This window comes from Lissotriton helveticus, chromosome 8 (genome assembly GCF_964261635.1).
Source record: "Lissotriton helveticus chromosome 8, aLisHel1.1, whole genome shotgun sequence".
NCBI classification, from domain to species: Eukaryota; Metazoa; Chordata; class Amphibia; order Caudata; family Salamandridae; genus Lissotriton; species Lissotriton helveticus.
In genome coordinates, this window is record NC_136069.1 from 1453353080 (window position 1) to 1453378861 (window position 25782).

The following is a 25782-nucleotide window of genomic DNA, read 5'->3' on the forward strand; positions in this document are numbered from 1 at the left end:
ATGTAAGGCACCTGTCTAGAGTGGCATTAATGTATAGACCCTGCGTATGTCTTCTCCACAAAAGCACGTGCTTCCATCAGTAGGTGAAACATAGGATGCAGAGCAAAGGGTGCTTGCTCAAAACCCTTTATTTTTGCCTGCAAGGGTTTACAAGTTCCACTTAATCCTCAGTTAAAACATTCTCATTTCCTCACTGCGGTAACTTCTTTTTCAGTACTTCCTATTTCAAAAAGCTATAAATGTATTACAAGAAGTGAAGTTGAGCTTCTGTGGATTGATGCTGTTTGTGGTGGTTGCGTTTTGAACATTTGAAACTTATTCCATCATGTGCTACCATAAAATAGACATGCTCCTCCAAGCAAATCTGCACACAGTACAGTCAAACCAGGCAACATGTTATCTAGGGTTTTCCCAAGAAAAGCCAGGGCACCGCCCAAAAATAGCGGGCTTGCTAATTTTCTTACATGGTCCTGATCACAAAACATTTTTGACCTGCGCTGAAACGTTTCTTCGGTTGGAAGTACAGCAGTGCTTGGTGCAAACAGTTCTTTACTGTCTTATAGCAGATTTGTAAAGGAGGTACTGTGTGACCAGCATGAATGTAAATATTTGTTGAAGAAGTGTGGTGTTGTGTTTTTTTTTTGGTGTGGCTGTCAATGTGTCCTCTATTATTGCATTATTTTGTTGATGTGTTATACTGCTGTTATTGTGTTACTGTGTTGTGTTCTGTAGTGCCTGTTCTTGTTTTGTAGTGCCTGTTCTTGTTTTGTTGCGTTGTTATTTTGCTCTGTGTTATGTCAGTTTTTTTTTCATTATAGATGACAAAAATGCTGCTACATGTACAGTCAAAAGCAGCATATTTCCTTAAAGTTCCAGTGACGGCCATTTCCAACTGTCTGATGTGGTAAAATACAGCTGATCTAATTCTTTACCTATATAAGACACCATATAGGCAAAACGGCGCCACAGACCCGACATAAACTGGCGCTTTGGGGCTCAGGTTATTCACTAAGCCACTTTGTAGCGGAAATTTCAAGCAAAAGCTCAGACATATGCCATACTTTACAGCAAGTATCTGGTCACATATGATCATACTAGCAATTGCCGGGCATCTCCAGTGTTGGTCTGGCATTTCGGGCATTCTGGCCCTGCCAGATGAGGCAGTTTGACAGGACCAAAACAAGCATTTGCAATGCAATAGGTCTTGCATTTGCGAGAGTTTGAGCTGTTGGCATTGTAAATGGCAATGCCTTTTATTTATGTGTTTTGAAAACCTGCATGCGGTGCCTAAATATGCACTTTGTACTTATAGTCCTTGCTTATGAGAAGACTGGAAGTAAAAGAGGAGCAGCTACTTCCAGCCTTGCTTCTTGTAAACAACTACTATATGTTCAAAGTGCGTACTTACGCACCGCTTGCAGGTTTTCAAAACACATAAATAAAAGGCACGGTCATTTGCAATACCAAAGGCTCAAACTCTCGCAAATGCGAGACCTATTGCATTATTTACAATCAGACAGTTTTATACCAAATCAAATCAAGAGGCACATATGTTGTTGAATGTAGGAGGCAACATTGTGCTTATTCTAAACTCGCAAAGCTCCTGGTCCACACTTTGAGAAAAGCATGCCTTTGTCGCCGGTGAACATGAGCTCAACTGATGCGAAAGTGACTAACACAGAACCGGAAGTAACATGCTACGATTCTGTTGGATGAATATTGTCACGGAAAGAGTATTCGCTACAAAAACGGAGGTGCGGTTGGTTATGGAGGGAAGAAAGAGCAATGCACATGCGCACCAGGAGACTTACCAACTCGCGGGTCACGGCTTTAACAGCAGACAGTAGAAGTGGTTAACCACAAGAGACAACTTGTAGTTTAGTTGGAAGTGGCAAGAGGTTGGGGGTGTTGTTGAAGTGGGCGCATAAAAAAGCGAATCGTGCTTGTCAGCCACCTACATTCCTGGAACCCCTTTCCGGCTTCAGGATAGTTGCGGCGGTTTGGTTGGTAAAGGAGGGAAGAAAGAACAATGTGCACAACGCACCTAGAGGCTTAACTACTCGTGGGTTACGGCTTTAACAGAGGACATCAGAAGCGGTTAACTGCAAGGGAACACTTGTAATTTATTTGGAAGGGGCAGTGGGGGTTGGAGGAAGGGTGTTGTTGGAGTGGAGTGAATGCATGAAAAAAGAAATACAAACACGGGTGCCGAGCTCCAAACATGAATCGCGGCCAGCACCAGTGTAGATAAAAGTGGATGCATTAAAAAAAAGAAATATAAAAACAGGCGCCCTGCTGAAACATGAGGTACAAAAGGGGGTGGTGATGGACGGAGCATCTGAACCAATCAAACACTCACACCCAGTCAACAGATCTGGGTTTAATCCATCACCGTTCTTTAGCCCACTCTGCCACCCCAGTTCAGACATGGCCATATGCAAACCAGTCTGACCCTGTGCCTCATGGGAACAGTCCAGCCCGAACTGCCAAGCCATGCCTTCCCTGGACCGGAAACAAGCTTCCTAGGACCGGTTTCTGGTATTTCAGCCGTCTTCAGCCAGGCTTGCTTGAATCCAGTGGCAAAGTGAGAAAGGGACGCACGTCTGAGCATACCCTGCCAGCTTATGGCGAACAAAACAGTACAAAAGAGGGTGGTGATGGACGGAGCATCTGAACCAATCAAACACTCACATCCAGTCAACAGATCTGGGTTTAATCCATCACCGTTCTTTAGCCCACTCTGCCACCCCAGTTCAGACATGGCTATATGCAAATCAGTCATTTGTAACACAAAGAGAAAAAAAGAAGTAGAACACAAAATAATATATAAACACTCACTGGGTAAGGAAACTGTAGTTGGGCGGTGCAGCTGGCTGTTAACCAGAAGTGATGTATCAGGAGCACCTACCAATGAGGAGCCAGCATGCGAGAGGGATGCTGGAGTGAACCAATCCCAAGCAGCAGGGGGGATTACACTCTGTATAGTGATCACAGCAGATCTTCCATACGACGCATGCACGCTGCCTAGGTTGGACCTAAAAATGCCATATGATGCTCTTTTTTAAGCTGGTTCCTCTGACAGTGCCGCAGGCACCCCAAAGACTAGTCCAACACTGGGCTGATGGCAAACATAAGACTTCAAGTGACCAACTGATTTAGATTTCCCAGGGGCTCTTTCCGATTACCCATGTAAAATTATGCGGTAATACCACATGTGTAATCACCAAAACGATGGAATTCCATTTCTCTTGGATGCACTAATAATGTGTTATTACCAGTTCCAGAGGTCAGATGCAGGTTTCTTCAGTTTTCAGCACCAACAACTGGAATATAGTGTTTTCTCCAACACAACCTTTGCAAGGGTTTACTTCTCAAAAGTTGTGCCAGGTACAATGCTGGGTATGTGTGGAAATGTTTAATTCTAATCTGTTTGCACAGAAAGTCCCACGCATGGTAATGGAAATGGACACCTGCCCTGAGTGCACAACTGTACAGATGTCTGGATCCCTAATGCTGATTTTTGTTGTCACAAGCAAACACGGAACATGTGTTTGTGCCATGACATAAGGCTGTTTTAAGGATTGTGGTCTTGTTGGACCAGGAGGGACGCCCAAAGTGCTACCCTCATAGTAGTGAGAGGCTACTGCCTTCAATAGAAGGTAAGCATAATGAGCACAATGGTGGCAACATACTGTGTAGTGATCAGTAGGAGTGAACAGGTCCCGTTTAACCTGTGTCACTGGAGTGAGGCGTACTGGCACACCCATTTTAAAGTTCTGCTGTTGAATGCTCAACTCACCCTTGCACTACATCATTTGTTGTGAAGTGCTGCACAGCACATGAATGACCTATCTGTGCTGGGTGTATGTTTACCTTTGTGTAGTAACACAGGGATAATTCAGTATTGTGCAGTGTATGGACTGTGGATGCATGTGCTGGGTCTTTGTGTGCCAGTGAGTGGTGCATTACAGGAAGGATGTAGTGTTGTGCAGTGCATGCAGGTTAATGCATGTGTTAGGTTATGTGTATATATGAGTAGTACAATACAGGTAGGGTGCAGTGTGTGAATGTTAAATGAATGTGCGGAATGAATGTGTGCCTATGAGTGGCATGTACATGAAGGCTACAGTGCTGTGTAGTGTATGCATGCTGTATACCTGCAGTGGGTATAGATGTGGCTGTCAATGGCACAATACATGGCTGACAAAGGGTTCCATAATGAAAGACCCATGCCTGCATGGTGAAATATGAGAAAAGAAGGTAGAGAAATCCCCCCCATACAGATGTGTATTGCTGTATTTCTGTGAGCTGGGTAGGACACACACTGGAGAGGGGCAAGCCATGTTTTCCTTGTACACTTCAAAGGATGCTGTTTGATTCAGTGAGAGGTCGCAAGAAAGGAGCATGGGCACTTCTCAGGAAGGAGATGGCACTAATAAGAGAATCATAAAGAGTACAGCTGGGGCTCTGGGCTAACGTTTTCATAGCATATCACTTTGTCAGACATCCAGGTGTGAACTTTCCCATGGCCTGTGTTGGGAGACTCAGCTATTGGGTTACTCCTTCGGTGAGAGACTGCTTTCATGAGGAAGAGAAGACAGACGAGTGGACACTTCTAAATAAGCAGCCCCCTAACATAAACATTCAAGATACAGACTCTACATCACATTTGGTGTTCGGAAGTGTACTATAGGAAGAGGAGTTTGAAACCCTGAAAATTGTCATCTGCCAAGCAGCCAGACGCGCTGTGTGAGGAGGGTAAGCTCTGTAAGACTTCTGTCTGTGACCAGGACTGGGATCCAAAGTCCCTGCTGGATGAGGGGATAAGCCAGCCTGTCTACCGGCCCCCGGCCAGAAGAGGACTTATTGGACATGATGTATTCCAGTACTATCTCTTCAACTATGGCTAATCTCTCTAGTTTCGAACCTATCTCTTTGGAGAAATCTTTGACAGCCTTAAGCAACCTTAAATCAGGGCATCCTTCAGACCTGTGCCCATCGAACTTGCTAGCCTTAGGGGCCACCACCATTAACCCTCTGGTGAATAAGGTGTTTAATGCATCGCTGGCAACAGCTATGGTACCTTGCTCCTGGAAACAGGCTAAAATGTGTCAGCTACCAAAGAAACTATTGGCGGACCCAGGAGTACAGTCTAATTACAGACCTATCTCTTTAATATCGGCCCGTCTAAAGTACTGGAAAAGCATGTTGATCAGCAGCTCTCTTTATATTTGGAAACCAACAACCTGCTCCATCCTAGCCAGTCCAACTTTCGACCCCTCTTTAGTACTGAGACAGCGCTAATGGAGATAAGAGAATACATCAAAGGCACTTTAGACTTCAAGGTCAAGGCAGTGCTGATTGTGTTAGATCTATCAGCAGCCTGTGATATGGTCCTCCACTCCAGACTCTTAGCATGTCTTCAATCCATCGGCATAGTGGGTAAAGTCTTAGACTGGCTTTCCTCCTTTTTCGGGTGGCAGAACACAACTTGTTTTGATTCCTCCTTTCTCCTCACAGCTGTGTGAGTTGACAGGGGGAGTTCCCCAGAGCTCCGCTCTGACCCCAAAATTATTTATTGAATACCTCACCCCCAATTGCCCAGATAGCAGAAGCCTAGGGGGCAAACGTTATATCTTATGCTGATGACACTCAGCTGCTGTTCTCATGTGGCAATTCCTGATGAAGTCTCCAAAGGTGATAAGCTGCTCCTAAATAAAATCTATTGGGAACGTGATCTGACCAGAATTTGGGATGAGCACATAGAGGGTTCTGTAATAAGGCAATTTCTGCTTCATAAATGTTTGCAAGTCTTGAATCCTATATGGACAAGATTTATCACGCAGGGGCGAAACGTGTGTTTACAACCAGTTTAGTTCCTGTACCCTACCCTTAAGATCTCTTACCTCGAGATGGTGCAAAATTGAACGTGACCCAGAGAGTAGCCCCTTTTGCCCGTTATTAAAGTAAACAGAGGACCACTTTATGCTCTTTTGTCCCAGATACTCTACCTTACGGAGAAAAAAAAAGATAATTTTATGGTGTAAGTTGAAGGACGTAAGACACTATTGGGAGGCACTGCGATCATTGAAAACCAACACAAATGAGTTCTTAGTATTTGCAGTCTCACATTTTCTAAGGGGGGGCTTGGTCAATATGTATGAAACGTTTAACCCCTGTGAACTTGTAACTATTGTCGCTGCTATGTATGTATAAGTTATGCTTCGCACAATCTCAGTATTACTAGCTTAAATTGCTCTTATGAATTGATTTTAACCCTGTTTTTTCTTATTTGATTTTTTCTCACTATTTAATAGCAGCCCAGAGCATTTATCATTGATGCACATTATGAATGAGACAATCATTTTTAGATAGGGGAGGCCGAGGTACTCAACATGGCGGACCACATTATGGCACAGTTGTATGATATCATGGAAGTTTATGTTGTTAGTGGTAATTGCTTTCCCTGAGGTCCCCTACAAGGCTTAGCCCATTGACCATTGTTCATCACAATGTATTTATCTTTTACCTAATTTTTATGCTATATTTATTATAATGTATTTAATGCAAGTGCACTTTTGGTGGTCTCTTGACCAAAATAAAGTATATTATTATACTGATTAAGTAATGGTCTGAGAGGTAATCACTTATCCTCACACCATCCAATTTTGAATCTGTGCCTGTTGGGCACTTCGCCGTATGCTCTGGCAAGGATGTGTAGGTAGCATCATCAGCAGCTGGAAGGCAGGGTCATTTGCATAGAGCTTGTTGGGTTCTTTCTTGGGCACAGGCCACAGCACCCACCAAAATAAAATTAACTTGGAGCCCACTACAGTTGTAAAAATGCATCAGATGCCTGATGTCCTTGATTGTAAACAGGCTCGCCGTCTTTCCAAGCACAGCTCAGCCTTTGTGTAATTGCAGACCGTGGTAGCAGGTTGAAGAGTAACTTGGGGTTGTTGTTGGATCTAGTTTCTGCTAGTGAGTTACCCACTAGGCAACGAGGGACGTCTGGTTTCCTCAGGAAGTCCCCTCATAGAAGAGAACTATGCTGATGCATCTGGGTCATGCAGACCTTTTTGCAATGTTGTGAGCGGACAGGTCCTAACCAGGAAATTGTTCATCATCTCCAAAGACCCCCTTTGCCAGAGTCCTTCAGGGCACCTCCAATTTCCTTCAGCAGTCATTTGGCTCTGCAGCAGCTTCTCCTGGCAGTTAGTTAGGGTTCTCCAGTTTCTGGTCCAGATCCTGGCAAGGGGATTTGACAGTAGTTACCCCAACCCTGGCGCTTAATGTGATTCTTAGTCATCGTAGATATGGAGACCCGGAAATCCAGGAAAGAAATCGTGGCACTTTCTCAAGTTTCTGCCCTCTCTTTCTACCAAAGTTGCAGACAGCAGTTGTACATTTCAGCTGCGACTACTAGTTCTAGGCAGTTGTGCGTTTTTGCTTATTACAGTCAGACTGCGTGAGGCATATTTCTTGACTTGAAATGCATTCATTATTTTTTTTTCCACATAGCAGTTCTTGTATTCAATTGTCTAATTTTCCATACAATTCCATTTTCTAGTAGCACTCGTTCGATTGTTTTCACAAATAGTGTATGACCCAAAAAGAGCAGACATCCAGCTAACATGTGTTTTGCAATATAATAGCTTCTTCATGGCTGTTTTCACAAATTTGCTGTTTGTACCCGCCTTCACAATTCAACTTGAGAATAATAGGCTAGACTTCACAATATTATTAACTAATTGACTCCAATGGAACACATAAACCAAAATCCAAAGTTTGCAATTAGTCATCAATGCCCCATGATAAGAGTATCTCCTCTTTACTGCAACACCACAGACCCGTCCTGATCTAATTCAGATAGCAAACTAAAGAAAAGGCATCCAGTCTGCCTAGTAACCAGCAATTCTATGTCAGAATAGGAGGCGAGGATTATACACGTCTTTCTTCACTTTTAATCATAGCAGTAGTTACCACCTACATTCATTTAACTTGAATAAAAACTGAAATTCCCAGAAAACACCAGGAGTAAACAAGTAACAAAGTATAAGCAAGTATGAAATGCTTTCATTATGACGGGGTGGAGCTGAGAGGCTCCTTTCTGGAGTGACCCATAACAGGGGCACCAATTAAATACCTGTAAAGCTGTTGGAATAATCCTTCCAGCAAAGAATGGGCCAGGAAAGAGCAGAGTGAAAATCCCTATCTTCAAAGAGGTCATCTGTCCCCTCTCCTTCGCACTCCTCAGTCTGACCTACTAAAAAGAATCACTGGAAAGGTCTGCAAAACCCTTCAATTCAATGGGCTCTCCCTCAAACCCTCCATGTTAGGTACCACAGAAAGTACCAGAGACAAAATGGAATCCAGTGTGGCTATGGAGACATGTGCCATACTTGCTCCTCACACATCCTTCACACAGAAGTAATGCACACATATGCAACATCCATGTTACACATGAATGGATAATTCAGTTGCAAGGGACTGGCAGACAAATTTAAAAAGACAAGAAATACTTGTTGCCTACCCTCCCAAGCATGCAAAGGGTAAGAAAGCCTGTGCTCTTTCTAGAGTTATTTTGCCAACCTCATTGTCAGCCCTCTACAGTCCGATAAGGTGATGGTAGTCATGGCGTTGAAAAGGAGAATGCACATGGTATGCTTTTCCAACTATAGACACCAGCACTGGGTCTCAATCCCTGGCTCTGATGCACATGCTTGATGGTCATGTGTGCTGACGCAAGGTTTAAAAAGCTTACACATACTAAGGTGGTTTTAGTACAAGGCACAGGCCCTCGAGAGCCATGCAGAGGATCTTTCCCCGTTGCAACACTGACCATGTTAGGCCAACACACCCACCATCATACACCAACAAATTCACAATCATAACTCCATACAACTCATGATGTTTGAGTGAATGTATGATGATGGATGTGTTCGTGCAAGATGATGGGAGTGGTAGCATAGGATTCCAGTTGTGTGGAGTTATGATTGTGAATTTGTAACTTACGGAACATCATTCTCAAGAATCAACATCATACACAGAAACAAATCCACTATCATATGTCTATACTATCAACATCCTAGACCAACACACCCAATTTTGTATGCTAGTATGCCAACCCTTAACAGTTCAATAAGTTAAATGTCCACTCCATTACTTCTCTATAAAACATAAGAACTTAATTACACAGAAACATACTACACATTACAAATACCTCAGAATACCTGATTTGCAGGTGTGACTCTTAGAAGCTTTAAAGCAGGTGCTCCCCTCTCTAGGCACAGAAGGGGTAGGGAGGACGGTGGCAGAGTCTCCCCGACCCGCTTGGCGCCAGTAAGCTGTTTTGAGCACAAGACATTATATTGAGGTGGTTTTGGTTGCTTGAAGCCCAGAATACAAAATTTTAAAAATTGCTGAAATTTTAACGTTTTTCGCCGATTATATTTTAAAGTGCACTCACTTCCTCATTGTTGACCACGCTGCATTCCTGGTGCCACAAGGGGTATTTGGGGCTCATTTCGACCCAGGAAAGTCTGCACTCGATCTTTCAGCCTGCCCGCCCCGGTCCGACTCGGTAATCAGTACCGTTGAGCGGAGGGCGGGACAGGCAGAGCCAGACACTTCCGCCTACACGAGCGGTTAGCGCTCTAGCTCTCCGACTGGAAGGGCTATTTAGGCAGCGAGGAGCTGCGGGCTGATTGTGGTAGGGAGGACGGTGGCAGAGTCTCCCCGACCCGCTTGGCGCCAGTAAGCTGTTTTGAGCACAAGACATTATATTGAGGTGGTTTTGGTTGCTTGTAGCCCAGAATACTACATTTTAAAAATTGCTGAAATTTTTACGTTTTTCGCCGATTATATTTTAAAGTGCACTCACTTCCTCATTGTTGACCACGCTACATTCCTGGTGCCACAAGGGGTATTTGGGGCTCATTTCGACCCAGGGAAGTCTGCGCTCGATCTTTCAGCCTGCCCTCCCCGATCCGACTCGGTAATCAGTACCGTTGAGCGGAGGGCGGGACAGGCAGAGCCAGACACTTCCGCCTACACGAGTGGTTAGTGCTCTAGCCCTCCGACTGGAAGGGCTATTTAGCCCTCTCATCGCTCTGAGCGCGCAGCGATTGCGCGCAGGGGAGCGCCTAAGGACGCGCCTAAGACAAGCCAAAGAGAAGCCCGTCTGCGCCCGTCCGCGACCGGACGGGGCCGGGGGCCATGGCTTTTACATCTGCTGACCCACGCTGTCATCCCACTGCCCGGGTAAGTTACTCTCTCCCAGAGGGCCTGTTTTCTTGTTGTTACTGTCATTTTCAGGCACAATATAATGAGCATGCTTTAGATCATCAAGCATTAGCAAGGGGGGGGGGGGGCCTAACACGCAATCAGGATGTAAGAACTTGCTTTGCAATATTAGATCATTGCCTAAGCATTATATAGAGGTGTGGGACCTTATCTCCTCATCACAACCTGACCTATGTTTCTTAACAGAAACATGGCTGAAACCTCACTCGGTCCCAGCCATCACCTTAGGGATTCCTGATGGTTATAAAATAGTTAGAGCTGACCGTCCCATCAAGACTGGTGGCGGTATAGCTATAGTATATAGGAGCAACATAGCTGTCTCCATATTAGATCAATGCTGTACCTCGGATCTGGAATTTCTGAGCTTTAAGATCAATATTTCAACCAAGGTCAGCCGAAGAGGGGCTCTAGTGTACCGCCCCCCCGGTTCTTGTGCAAATTTCTCTATTTCTTTAGTGGAGGCGTTGGCCCCGCATGTTAACTCAGATAGCGACTTTTTACTCCTTGGGGATTTTAACGTTCACAGCGAACGGCAGGACTGTGGGGAGCTTCAGTCTTTATTGACCGACCTTTCACTATTGGGTCTAAGACAGGTTAACATCGGCCCTACGCATCAGGCAGGGCGCACCCTGGACTTAATTTTGTCTAACTCTCCCACAATCAACTGCCTCACACACAGGCAGGTAAACTGGACAGATCATTTTATTTTGGAATTTCACACACCTAATTTTTGTAAATCAACCCCCCCAACCATCGGCGCTGCCTATCAGGCGGAGACAATGGCATAAAATAACCAATGAGGTTTTTAAGGAGAGGTTTGTAGAACCCCCCATCGCCCCCGGGGAGGGCATTGAGGTGGCTCTGACCAAATATAAACAGGCAATTTATACAGCGGTAGATACCACGGCTCCTCTGAAATTGTATAAACCAAGTCCTGCACACACACAGGAAGTATGGTTTTCTGAGCATCTACGGGCCCTAAAACAAGCCTCTAGGAAGCTTGAAAAAGTGTGGAGATCATCCCATTCGGATGCTGATAAGAACTGTTACTGGAGGGCCCTAACCATCTATCATAAAGCTATCAGAGCAGCTCGCAAGAATTACATTGCTTCCCAACTTTCTGTAACCGGTAATGCTCCAAAGGTCCTATATCAAATCTTGCAGGCCTTTGTCAAACCAGTAGCCTGCGAGAGCTATGATCTACCATCAGAGCAGCTATGTGACGAAATCTCCCATTTCTTCACAAACAAGATAGATAGGATCTATGAGAAAATTACTGCCTCTAATCTATCTCTAAGTTGGCCTGTAGCACTGCCCCAGGTCCTAAAAGAAGTTAATTCTGCAGCTCTCACCGTGTTCCCTCCCATCTCCCTAGTAGAGGTAGAAAGCCTACTGAGCCAAATTAAGAGTGGCTGTCCATCTGATCTTATCCCAGACAGAATAATGCCGGTGGTGGGCAGAACGCTTGGCCCTGGGACCCAGCGTCTTGTCAATCTCTCGCTGGCCGAAGGCCGAGTTCCTCTGGAGTGGAAAAAGGCACTGGTGAGACCTATTCGGAAAAACTCCTCAATTCCTTGGACGGATTTGTCCATTCTCAGACCAATATCTCTGCTTCCATTTTTTGGAAAACTCACAGAAAAGCATGTGAACAAACATCTTTCGAACTTTATCGAACAGTCAGGTAGCCTGGATTACTCCCAATCCGGCTTTAGGCCGAATTACAGTACGGAGTCAGTGCTACTGTCAGTCACGGACGATCTTCACATGTACCAGGACAGGGGTTACTCCGTAGTTCTGGTACTGTTAGACTTATCAGCTGTGTTCGATACTCTATCTCATAACATCCTGCTTAGACGGCTTGCAGAGATCGGCCTTGAGAGCATGGCATTGGCCTGGTTGAGGAGTTTTCTATCTGAACGCACCCAATGTGTCACCATGGGTGCGTTCCGCTTGGTGGAGGTAGAGGTCACTAAGGGGGTGCCACAGGGCTCTTGTTTGAGCCCTACTCTTTTAAACATCTACGTGGCCCCCCTGGCTAGGATCATGAGAGCTTTTGGTTTTATCCCTGTGTGGTACGCGGATGATACACAGCTCCCTTTTCCGTTTAAATCTCTCACCACCGAGGTTAAAACATCTTTCTCCGACGGCATGAAGGCAGTGGCCCAGTGGATGTCATCAAACTTCCTACAATGCAATGTAGGTAAGACCGAAGTCCTGCTCCTTGGGGGGGGGGCAAAATCCTATGGACCCCTGATTGGTGGCCGCAGGATCTAGGCCCAGTTCCTGTCCCCAAACAGGCTGTGAAGAACCTGGAGGTATGTTTGGATCAGGAGCTATCCCTAAAGCAGCATGGAAATAACATTGTGGGCTCTTGCTTTCATGTTATAGGTCTTCTCCGAAAAGTGTTCCCCCTACTCCCTGATTTTACCAGAAAAACCCTGGTGCAGGCCCTTGTAATTAGTCGTCTTGACTATTGCAATGGGTTGCTGGCATCGGCCAACGATGGAGTATTAGCCAAACTCCAAGTAGTACAAAACACAGCTGCTAGGCTTGTCCTGAATGCCCCTCCAAGATCTCCGTCAAAACCCCTTTTGGACAAACTACATTGGCTATCAGTTTGCCAAAGGGTAAAATTTAAGATCTGTTGTGTAATTCACAAGAGCTTAAACAGACTAGGACCCTCATATCTGACAGAAAAATGTATACCTTACAATCCTGCCCGCTCTCTTAGGTCTAGCAACCAGCTTCTCCTTCGAGTGCCCATTGTAAAAAGGGCAAGAAAGGGTGGCAAAGCTCTGTCAGTGGTTGGCCCTATATTATAGAACAAGCTCCCCCTGATGCTCAGGCAATGTCCAGAACATCTGATCTTCAGGAAAAAGCTGAAAACTTTCTTGTTTCAGAACTAGCTCTTCCTTACAATGACGGTTCTTTTAAACTATGCTTCTGGTGTTTTTGGGCGCAGAGATACTCCTTCTGGAGTCGATTCAAGCGCGGTATAAACCCACAAATAAATAGGCATTCTACCCACTTCTTCCTCCTTTTACTTAGTCTCAGGGTCCTGGGTTTCCGGTGGTATAGTCTCTAGCTTGGGGTATCAGTGTTATCCTCCGACCTCTCAACAGACAGTCACTAACAGCACCCTGCCCTTTTGATCTCTCACCCATTCCTGATGGTTCAGGTTAGGGGCTGGACTGAACCTTCCCAAAGTGGGCAGGCAATGGATGGTGAGCATGCAACAGTCCTGCTTACAGTGAGACACTGCCAGCCACACAGAGTCTCTGGAAGACTGTAGTAGGAAGAAGTGCTTCTATCTCAGGGCATCTTTGGGGCTCCAGTTGGTCGGTGCAGATGGCCCTTGGGGATTCAGCAGGCCCGGTCTCGTTGTTCCAGCGAGTCAGTTCACTGTGTCCTCCCCGGATAAAGATATTTGGCAGAATATATGATGTTACAATGCATACCATTACAACGCTTACTTTTATAACGCAGTTTTTGCAACACGACTACCATTACTTTGCATGTTTTTACAATGCATGCCATTTCAACGCAGGTAGATACATTGAAGCTACCATTGCAACCCATACCATCAATACACATACTAGCACAATGTATGACATTACAATGCATAATGGAAAGTCATTTACAAAATTAATATTGTTTTTTCTATTGGCGCCCACCCCTTGGGACGGGATGCAAGGGAAATATGGGTTTTGGGTGGGGGAGTGTATTAATAACCGGGTAATAATTTTAATACTCTTGTGTTAGTTTTAATACCTGAATATTAATTATTGTATATATATATATATTTTTTTTAATTATTCACTTATCCCCAAAAATATTTCACATTGATGTAGAAATACAACACATTTGAAAAAAAACACAACAGTCATTTTTAATAGCAGCATCCATATACAAGGCATACACAGCATGCAAAGCAAGAGGAAATGGGTGTCCATCGACTATTTCCACTACAGCAGCCAAGCCATCCTCTACTGAAAATGGCTGCCATTCTAAGATGAATCGTAAAAACCAAACCTTCACACACAACATTATAAAGTTACATTCTGTCAGGTTCTGAATCACAAAGAAAAATCATTTTTGAAACATATTTTCTTTGAATTTACGGTTACCCCTCCAAACGTATAAATTAAGCCGTCCACCATTTTGTCCTCAGTGGTGCTCAGGCCTTCCTGGTATCCACACGCATCTAGAGTTGGAGGAGAAAACTGCCACTTTCGACTTGAAACACTGCCATCTCTTGACAAAAGTAAGGGTACGTCAAACATGAAGCACAATTACTTAGAAAACACTTAATTGGCAAACCTAAAATAAAACCATAATTTTTTATGTTTTCACAGATCGTGGAAAACATCCAGCAAAAGTTTTCTCCTTAACTAACTAAAGTAAGTGAATATTTCAAATAAATCCAATTGTAAATTAATTGGAAAAAAAGGTAAAAGTCTAATTTAAGATTTGTAAATTCTTAAACGATTTTTATTACAATATATTTTTTAATATTTATTTTCCAAGAAATCCATATTTGAAAAGTTTTTAACAAAAAAATTAAACTTGGATAGGCGGATGATAATTAAGAAAACATGGAGAGGCAGCTGGTCAGTGGTGGGGCAAAATATCTAATCTAACTCCGCAGGGTGCTTGCCTCAGGGAAGCTGCTGGTCAGTGGTGGGGTCAAAAGTACTATTCTAACTTCCGAAGAGTGCATGCTTCAGGGAAGGTGCTGCTCAGTGGTGGGGGGCAAAATTTATATTCTAACTCTGCATGGTGCTTGCCTCAGAGAAGGTGCTGGTTAGTGGTGGGGGGCAAAATACTATTCTAGCTACGCAGGGTGCATGCTTTAGGGAAGGTGCTGATCAGTGGTGAAGGGCAAAATTAATATTCTAACACTGCAGTGTGCATGCTTCAGGGAAGGTGCTGGTCAGTGGTGTGGGCCAAAATTATCATTCCAACTCTGCAGGGTGCTTGCCTCAGGGAAGGTACTGGTCAGCTGTAGGGGGGGGGAATACTATTTTAGGTACATAGGGTGCTTTACTCAGTGAAAGAGCTGGTCAGTGGTGGGAGACAAAATTACTATTCTAACTGCAGGGTGCATGCTTCAGGGAAGGTGCTGGTCAGTGGTGGGGGGTAAAAGTACTATTCTTTTTCCAGAGGGACTTGCCTTAGGGAAGGTGCTGGTTGGTGGTGAGGGGCAAAATTACTATTCTAACTCTGCATGGTGCCAGCCTTAGGGAAGGTACTGCTCAGTGGTGGGGGTAAAATAACTAATCTCACTCTACAGGGTGCATGCCTCAAGTAAGTTGATGATCAGTGGTGGTGGGGGCAAAATGACTAGTCTAGCTCCGCAGGGTGCTTGCCTGGGGGAAGATACTGGTGAGTGGTGGGAGGCAAAAGTACAATTCTAACTCTGCAGGGTGCTTGCATCAGGGAAGGTGCTGGTCAGTGCTGGTGTCAAAAATACTATTCTAACTCTGCAGGGTGCTTGCCTCAGGGAAGGTGCTGGTCAGTGGTGGGGGGCAAAATTACTATTCCAACTCCATAGTTTGCTTTGCTAAGGGAAGGTTATGGGCAGTTGCACTGCAAAATGTAATCAATTAAAAGAAACACATAAAGTCCTTATACTTTTTTTCCACAGGCTAATTAAAATTATCAGCAAAAAATATTCCATTCAAAACCAACAACTTGACAGCAAACCATTATCCAAACAGAGTTTAAACAAACAGAAGGCCTATCACAGGTATAATAGTTCCGAACCCTTACATTGTAACCAAAACTAAGCAAAATATTTCTTCTAACCAAGCAGGAAGCCAAATAAACAACAATCTGCTACTGAAATCCAAATAAAATTTGTCATACTGAAGTAAAAGTGAGAATATTTTTTAAAACATGTGTAAAAATCCACTTTACTTTTTAGACCTACCCAACCTCACACAGAAGAGAAGGAAGTAAAACAGCTGAATCAGTTGACAAAAAAATCTAAACCAGCAAAAGAACAAGCAAGCAAGCCAAGCAAGTTTACTAAGGTGAGGCAAACTACATTTACAATTAAAAATGCCTATTTCTCTTTTCAAAGGAACCAACTGCAAACCATAGTAGACAATCAAACCTAGAAAACTAAACATGAAGGCAAAAAATAATTAGCATGTTCTTAGTGCACTCAATAGGCAACCTATAACATTATTAACTAGTTTTTTACAGGTTGTACTCAATAAACAATGCCAAAACTAATAAGCACATAACAACAGCAATAGAACTCAATACATGAGTTCAGAAATGTCAACAAACAAACATGTAAAAATTGCATTTTCTTTGCAGGTTAAACATTCATTTATAAAGCAATAACACAGAAACTCTTTGTTCAATCTTCTTTTAAAGAAAACAAGATAATGGCATCAAGAAGACAAGCCAGCTATCTTATATCCTGTAGTGGCCTGGGGTGAAGGGCACTAGGACCCTGCACCGGCCCACAAGGCAGGAAGGAACTGGACACCACTTCCGGTCAGGGAGTGGGCAGGGGCAGACACTGATGAGGAGGGCACGAGGATAGACGTGCATATGGGCAGAGAAGCAAATAAAGAATAAAGCAATCTTACCTGATTCCTGCGTGGTTCCTTGGGACGGAGTACGTGACAACTGGCGACGAGCAAGGTGAGACATCAAGGCGACACCAGACGCGTGCACCGAGGTCCCTCGTGACTCAGAAACCGAGCCAGGAGCCCACCCTGGTCCACCTGCTGCCTGAAAAGAACAGGAGACGAATAGCTGCGACGTCCGGAGCCCACCCGGTCGCAGGAACATACAGAGCCAGGAGCCCACCCTGGTCCGAGTGCTGAGGATCGGAGCATCAGCGCGGGTCTACTAGCAATGACATATCACATGTCGGAGAAACTGAACATTCTACAGGACCATCGGGCCCACTGCAAGGCCTATGAAAACTGAAAGGGAAATAAATAATGCTACACATCAATGAGGCGATCAAGCCGATAGCACAATATCATCGACGGGTGACCATACACCTACAACCACAAGTTGAAGAGGAAATTAAAAGTTTACTGGTCGGGGACCAGGGACGGCTCTAGGCTCATGGAGGCCCTGAGCAGGGAGTGTAGGTAGGGGGCCCGAGGCCGCCAAATCCCTGCTAGGGGCCGCCACGCAAATATGTATCTAAGGATATATATATTGGAGTGGCGGCCCCTGGGGTTTGGCGGCCCTGTGCAGGTGCACAGCTTGCACATGCCTTAGGCCGGCCCTGCGGGGACATCATTGAGCCCGCAGACGGGCAGACACCTTGGGTGTCTCCAATAGTGGCGGTCCCAAAAAAGATCACCTCTAAGATCCGCATATGTGTGGACATGAGAGTACAGAACACAACAATTGAGCGAGAATGCCAGGCAGGGCCACATCTAAACAAAATGATCAGCTGTCTCACTGGGGCCTGCCGATTCTCGAAGTTAGACTTGTGCAAAGTGTACCACCAACTAGAGCTGGACCAACAGTCAAGATACATCACCACGTTCTCAACGCACATGGGCCTGTTTCGCTACAAGTGACTGAGCTTTGGTATTTCATCAGCTGCAGAGATAGTTCAAGAGACGATAAGGCAGGTGATAAGGCCAGTGAAGAACAGCCTAAACTATAGTGATGACATTCTAGTATTTGGGAAATCAGATGAGGAACACGATAGGGCCCTGCATCAAGTATGCCTACAGCTGGAACAAGCGGGACTAACATTGAACGCAGACAAGTGCAAGCTGGGGAGAAGTGAATTGGTATTCTTCGGACACATTTTCTCCCAAAAAGGAATGAGGCCAGATCCCTGCAAAGTAGAGACACTGAAAAACACGAATCTTCCAACAGATGTCGCCGAAGTAAGGTCATTTCTGGGGCTTGCCAGCTACTGTGCTCAGTACATCAAGGACTTTTCCACGGTGAGCACATCGCTCCGAGAGCTAACAAAGCAAGGTCAGAAGTTCCTCTGGTCACAGGAATGCAGTTGGGCGTTTGAAGCCATCAAAAAGCCCGTAATGACTGTAGATCATCTTGCCCATTTTGACCCTTCGCTATGCTCTGAGCTGACGGTAGATGCCAGCCCAGTCGGACAGGGAGCCATACTAGCGCAGCACCTGCCGGGGAGCGATTCACCCAAAAATATTGTTGCGTATGCGAGCAAAAGTTTGTCTGACATTGAGAGAGCGTACTCCCAACTAGAAAAAGAAAGCCTAGCAGTGGTATGGGTGTGTGAACACTATCACATGTTCATATATACGGGAAGTCGTTCACCATCATAACTGATCATCAGGCTCTGGTGACAATACTGTGACTTCAAAATTGTGGACAAGCCAGGAAAAGAACACAACCCGGCTGACTACATGTCGAGACACACTCTACCACAGGCACCAGAGACCGCATCAATGGCTGAGGAATATCTAAATTTTGTACAAAAGCAAAATACTCCGGCGCAAATAACATTAGTGGAGCTAGAGCAGGAGACAGCAAAAAATGCCACCATGTAACTGGCCAAAGAAAGGACAAGGATGCAGAGATGGAGACACATTAACAACAACTGCACCTGGGGAGAGGGAGTAAACAAGGAGAAAATGCTGGCACTAAAGAAGATACATGAGGAACTGTTGGAGACAGAAACAGGAATAATGATGCGAGGACCAAGGATAGTGATACCAAGTTCACTAAGACGACAGACTATCAATGTGGCACATGAGTCACACTGCGGCATGGTTGCAACCAAAAAACTGCTAAGGGAGAAAGTCTGGTTTCCTGGCCTGGATAGAATGGTGGAAGACGCCATTGAGATGTGTCACATCTGTCAAACAACAGGACAGCCAGCAAAGCTCGAACCGCTACAAATGTCAGAACTCCCAAAGGTGGTGTGGACAACGTTGGCAGCAGACTTCTATGGGCCACTGGACACGGGCAACTACCTGCTTGTGATCATTGATGAATATTCACGATTCGCCATAGTGCGCCACATATCATCAACGTCGGCAACAGCAACGCTCCCAATCCTAGATGACATATTTGCAGCCTGGGGCTCCCCAGAAACTCTAAAGACAGACAATGGTCCGCCATTCTCAGGAAAAGAGTTCTGAAAATTCATGACATACCGAGGCATTCATCACAGGAAGATAACACCGTTGTGGCCACAAGCGAACAGCATGGTGGAACGGTTCATGGGGAACATAAAGAAGGCTGTCCAACGAGTGAAGCTGGTGCAGATCTCCATCGCACAAGCCCTATGTCAGGTACTACGAGACTATAGAAACACCCCCCACAGCTCCACGGGTAGACACCCCGCTGAGTTGGTGCTGGGGAGGACAAGCAGGACGAGGCTACAACAGATAGAAGCAACGGCGTCACCAGAGTACAGCAGCATTGCAGCTGGAGACAAAGAGGCTAAAGAAAAGATGAAAGCATATGCAGATGCAAGGCGACATGCCACCCCAGCGCACCTCAAAGAAGGGGATGCAGTGGGAGTGCATCAGCGACAGCAAAGAAAGTCCGACAGCCTGTTCTCAAAAGACACGCTAATGATTACAAAATTGAATGGGCCAATGCTCACGGCTGAGTCAAAACACTACAGAATAACACAGGACAGTTCCCCTTTCAAAGGACTGAAGACCGTGAATGAAGACGGCCAAGGTACTGCAGCAGAAGGAATTGAAGAGATGGATCACAACGAAAAGGGAACAGAAAAGGGTGAAGGGCCAGTAGAAGAACTTCAGGAAGAGGTTTGTCCAAGAAGAGCGAGCAGAAGGCCAAAAAGACTTATTGAAGAAATGCAGTGATGGGGACACGCACCTATCATGTTCTTTGCTCTGAGCTATCTTTTTCCTTTCTCCCCTATCTCTACATCTTTTTCTCTCTCTCTTCTCTCCTCATTTCTTTGCGACAAAGCGGGGAGATGTGGTGAACTGGGGTGAAGGGCACTAGGACCCTGCACCGGACCACAAGGCAGGAAGGAACTGGACACCACTTCCGGTCAGGGAGTGGGCAGGGGCAGACACTGTTGAGGAGGGCACGTGGATAGATGAGCATGTAGGCAGAGAAGCAAATAAAGAATAAAGCAATCTTACCTGATTCCTGCGTGGTTCCTTGGGACAGAGAACGTGACATGTCCCAAAGAGGAAATTGTCTCCTAAAGTATGGTGGCTATCTTTATTGTAAGGAGAAACAAACTGATCGCAGGAGTCATTGGAGGTTTGTGTAATATTACTCATGCCATTACACAGACAGAGTGGTTACTTTTGGAGATACGGTTGAAATTACCACAGAGCATAACCACTGTGCCTCTGCAATGGAGATCGAGGTTAGAGAAAACATTAATCAAATGAAAGACCTTGCATGCACCTCCAATTAACCCTATGGCTCAGTTTTAAAGGAGTATCCCAAAACATTCCTATGCATGTAGCTAGTTCTATGCCCACAATCCCTAATTTAAGAGGAATTATTCAAAGGAAAAAATGGGCAAGCAACCCCCAACGTGTAACACCCCAAACATACTCTGATATTAACATTCCTCCTGAACTAACTGTCACGGTTACTAATGAAACCTTTCTATTGCACAACAACAAAAACCCTCCAAAAAGAATACTAATCTTTAGCCCATCCCATAACCTTCTAAAATTGAAGAGTAGTGATATTTGGATGATGGATGGGATGTTTAAATCCACATTCCATCCATTAAGCCAAATATACACTATTCATGCCTACATTAAAAAACACTGTAGATCCCTTTGTATACAGTTTACTCCTTGATAAGCAAACCTCAGCATACACTGAACGTTTAACAGTGTTAAAATCTAACATACAGAACAAAAGTCCTAGAAAAGTAATAATTGAGTTTGAATTATCAACGATTAGAACCATTACTAAAATGTATCCAGAAACCCAAATTCAAGGATTTCTTTTTACTTTTCACAGGCATAGTGGCGAAAATGTAAAAAAATCCTTGGTTGAGGATTACATATCAGACAGTAACAGCATTGGGCTTTGTTCCTCCTGACTGTGTGGATAAATACTACACATCAATTACTAAATCTGACAATTTTACTGCAATTGAAGACAAATTGGCCACCCTACTAAATTACTTTGAAGATACATGGATTGGCTTTCTGAGCAGATCGGGTCGCAGAAGGAATCCGAGGTTTCCTGTCAAGTGGTGGAAATGCTACACGACCTGCTTAGAGGGAGAAGCAAAGACCAATAATGCCATAGAGGAATGGCACAATTCCTTCAATAAATCGATTGGAAAACCACACCCTAGCTTTTATAATTTTTGGGAAATTTGAAGAAGGAGCAAAGTTTACAAGAAATGGGAATAATGCAATCATTGACTGGTAGAAGGAACCCATGAATTTAAAAAAGAACAAAAGAAATGTCATAGAGACTATTGGGACAAATCCAACATTTTTCGTTGATGGTGGCTTCAGACTACCTAGACAATATTGCACACATACCACATTTCTAACTATCACTAACACCTATTCTATCTTACTTGCCTGTTTTGCGATTTTTTTTTATTAAATGTTTTTTTTTTCAAAAACAATTCCTTTACAAACATTAGAAAAACGGGATCCTACCTTCAGTTGTCTTTCTTCTTCGACTTTTGTTCCCTCTATAAAAATCCAAAGTTCAACAAGAGTCTGTAGCTCCCCAAATATCCAAAATGTGTAACCATAATCCACAATTCGATTCAAAGCAAGTGCATAACTAACAACAAACTCACAGATTGGCATACCCATTTTTATTTTCAAATCAAATGCTGCAAATAAATCTGTTAACTAAAAAAATGCATCATCAAAAACACTCACATAGCAAAAAAAACATTAACAAAAGTACTCCACAATGACCATAAGTTTCGTTCTGGCGAACAACCCAATCTGCATAGTCCAAAATTCCACATCGTTGAAGATCCATGAATATGCTTGTCTTTTAAAAAAGGACACGACACACCAAAACACATTTTAAAAAAAATATTGCTACCTGCATAGGAATAAAATTGTTGTTAAAACATAAAAACACTCTCCTAAATACTTACATCTAGCTAACTACCTCCCTCTACTCTCCTTACAATAAAGTATGCCTGCCACAATGTCTATTAAATAAATAAAGTTTCTCTTACCTGACCGCAGCTCTTCCTTGCTTCCGATGTAACCGCGACGCTCCACTAACTGTAGGAACAAATGCACAACCGGGTACATTATCTGTAAATGCAATTCCACCCATTGAATACAATTGGAAACCATAGGAAAAATGTAAAACAAAGTGTTTTGAAAATGTAAATGTACATCTTTGTAAAACTTGTTATTTTTGTAATTTAATATACAAATATATGTGTGTAAGCTTATTTAAAAAAAAGTCTGTCAGAACTTTATATTTTTTTAAACAAAAGATTGATATTAAAAAATTATTTTACGTGTCCTATTTATTTTCTATTAATACAATTTTTTTAAAGAATTTTAATTGTCATGTGTCAAACTACTTTTAAGTAAAATGTTACTGTGCACATACAACCTATTTTAGCTATTTCTCTTTTCCAATGTATGATTTATCAAAGATTGTATATTAAATAATATTTTTTGTAAACTACTGTCCCTTTAAAAAATATGTTTCTATATTCTAAAATAATGTTTTTTTTTTAAAAATTAATAATTATTATTTTAACAATTTACCATTTCAATTTTTATTAATTTACATGTGTTTATTTCATTGTAAAATTAGAAATAATTGTTAAAAAATTAATACTCGGGTATTACAATTAATACTTGGGTATTATTACACTTCCTCATCCAAAACCCCTATTTCCCTGGCATCCCAGGCCAGTGAAAAGGTGTCAAACTCTTTTAAAGTGTTTATATATTTTTATTGAGATTTGTTTAAAATTAGCAGAAGAGCTATAAAACAATAATACTCAGGCATTAAAATTAATACCTGAATATTAATACACTTCCCCACCCAAAACCCCAATTTCCCTGGCATCCCATGCCAGAAAAAGGTGTTAACCTCACTTATAAATTGTTTTAATTATGTTTACAATTATTTTAAAATTAGTTGCAAAGCTTAACAAAGTAATGCACGTGTATTAAAATGAATACCCAACTATTAATACACTTCCCCACACAAACCCCCTATTTCCCTGGCATTCCATGCCAAAGAAAAGGTGTCAAACCCTTACTTTTTTATTGAAATTAATTTGAAATGAATAATTGAATAACAAAATAATACTTGGGTATTAAAAATATTACACGAATATTAATACACTTCCCCACCCAAAACCCCTATTTCCCTGGCATCCCATGCCATAAAAAAAGTGTCAAACCTTTTAATATTTTTATTAATTTCTTTTAAAATTAGTTTGAAAATAGTAACAAAGCTTTAAACATTAATAGCCAGGTATTAAAATTAATACCCACATATTAATACACTTCCAAACCCAAAACCCCTATTCCCCTGGCATCCCGTGCCAAAGAAAAGGTGTCAACCCTTTAAAGTAAATTTGAGATATATTTAGCAATTTGTTAAAAATTATTATTTTAAAATTAGGCAATTAGACATGACTGTAAGAAAATTAATACCCAAGTATTAATACATTAGCCACCCAAAACCCCCATTTATCTGGAATACCACGCTATAAACCTAGCTCAGGATGTCAACATAAGCAGTAACATTCATCATTATATGTCCACTCCACCACATTATACTCCTACACACCCACCATCATGCAACCAACATCATACACAATCACACTAACCATTATACATTCATACACTTCCCATCATATGCCAACACACCCATAAACATAGGTCTGTACACCCACCAACCAATACCCCCGCAGCCTCCATCGTAAAGCAACCAATATGCACCCACCCAGGATCCATCATACACTAACACACCTAGATTTATATATGGAAACACCTACTAGAATACTCACAGCGGGTAATCTACGTTTATTCCGAAGCTTTTTTTCCACGGACTCTGAGTCCGTATACCATTACTCCGCGAGGTCTTTGATCCCGCATCCCATCACTCCGCATTTTTTCACAACGCGTGTGCGTTTACCACGCATGCCTTTACAACGAATTACGTTGTAAAGGCATGTATGGTAAATGCACTCGCGTTGTGAAAAAACCCCAGAATTCATGAAGATGGAACCAGGAGGAGAGTGGAAGCATGACGAGAGAGAGGTAAGGGGGTTTGGATTAATTTTTTTGGGGTGGGGGGTCATGCTGGGGTATTGGTATTGATTTTGTAGTGTAGTGTAGTGTTGTGGTGGTTGTGTAGTGTAGGGTCGTGCTGGGGGTAGTGTTATAGGGTTTAGGGTAGTGTTGTAGTGTTTGTGTAGTGTAGAGTCATGCAGGGGTAGTGTTTTAGGGTTTAAGGTAGTGTTGTAGTGTTTGTGTAGTGTAGAGTCATGCTGGGGGTAGTGTTTTAGGGTTTAGGGTAGTGTTGTAGTGTTTGTGTAGTGTGGGGTCATGCTGGGGGAGTGTTTTAGGGTTTAGGGTAGTGTTGTGGTGTTTGTGTAGTGTAGGGCCATGCTGTGGGTAGTGTTTTAGGGTTTAGGTTAGTGTTGTGGTATTTGTGTAGTGTAGGGTCATGCTGTGGGTAGTGTTTTAGGGTTTAGGGTAGTGTTGCAGTGTTTGTGTAGTGTAGGGACATGCTGGGGGTAGTGTTTTAGGGTTTAGGGTAGTGTAGCAGTGTTTGTGTAGTGTAGGGTTATTCTGGGGGTAGTGTTTTAGGGTTTAGGGTAGTGTTGCAGTGTTTGCATAGTGTAGGATCATGCTGGGGGTAGTGTTTTAGGGTTTAGGGTAGTGTTGTAGTGTTTGTGTAGCGTAGGGTAGTAACGTTGTGTTTGTGTAGTGTAGGGTCGTGCAGGGGTAGTGTATGAAGGTAGTGTTGTAGTGTTTGTGTAGGGTTAGAAAAGTGGTTTATGGTAGTTTTGGGGGTCGTGATGGGTAATGTAAATGTAGGAAAAGGACTATGTGTTGAGGGTGGATTGTGCAGGGGTACTACATTAGGGTGTAGGGTAGGGTAGGGTAGGGTAGGGTACTCTCACTTACCTTTAAAAATTTTACAATGAGTATACCTTTAACATGTATGCCTTTGCGTTGTAGTGACATGTGTGGTAAAGGCATAGTCGTTGTAAAAGTTTGCGTAGTTATAATTTGCGGGGTGATTGTACTTGCGGTGTAATAATTGCGGAGTGATGGTATGCGGGGTAAATGTTTGCGGAAAAACGTCACATATTCCTCACAGCCACCATTAAACATCCAGAAAATCACCATCATGTGTTAACATGCATAATACCATGCTGCAATTCAGTCAATAGTTACCAAACTCTACAGTGTCACTCCAAGAACTTAGGGCCTGATTGTGATCTTGGAGAATGGGATATACTGTCTCAAATATAACAGATATCCAGCCCGCCAAAATACAATTCTATTATATCCT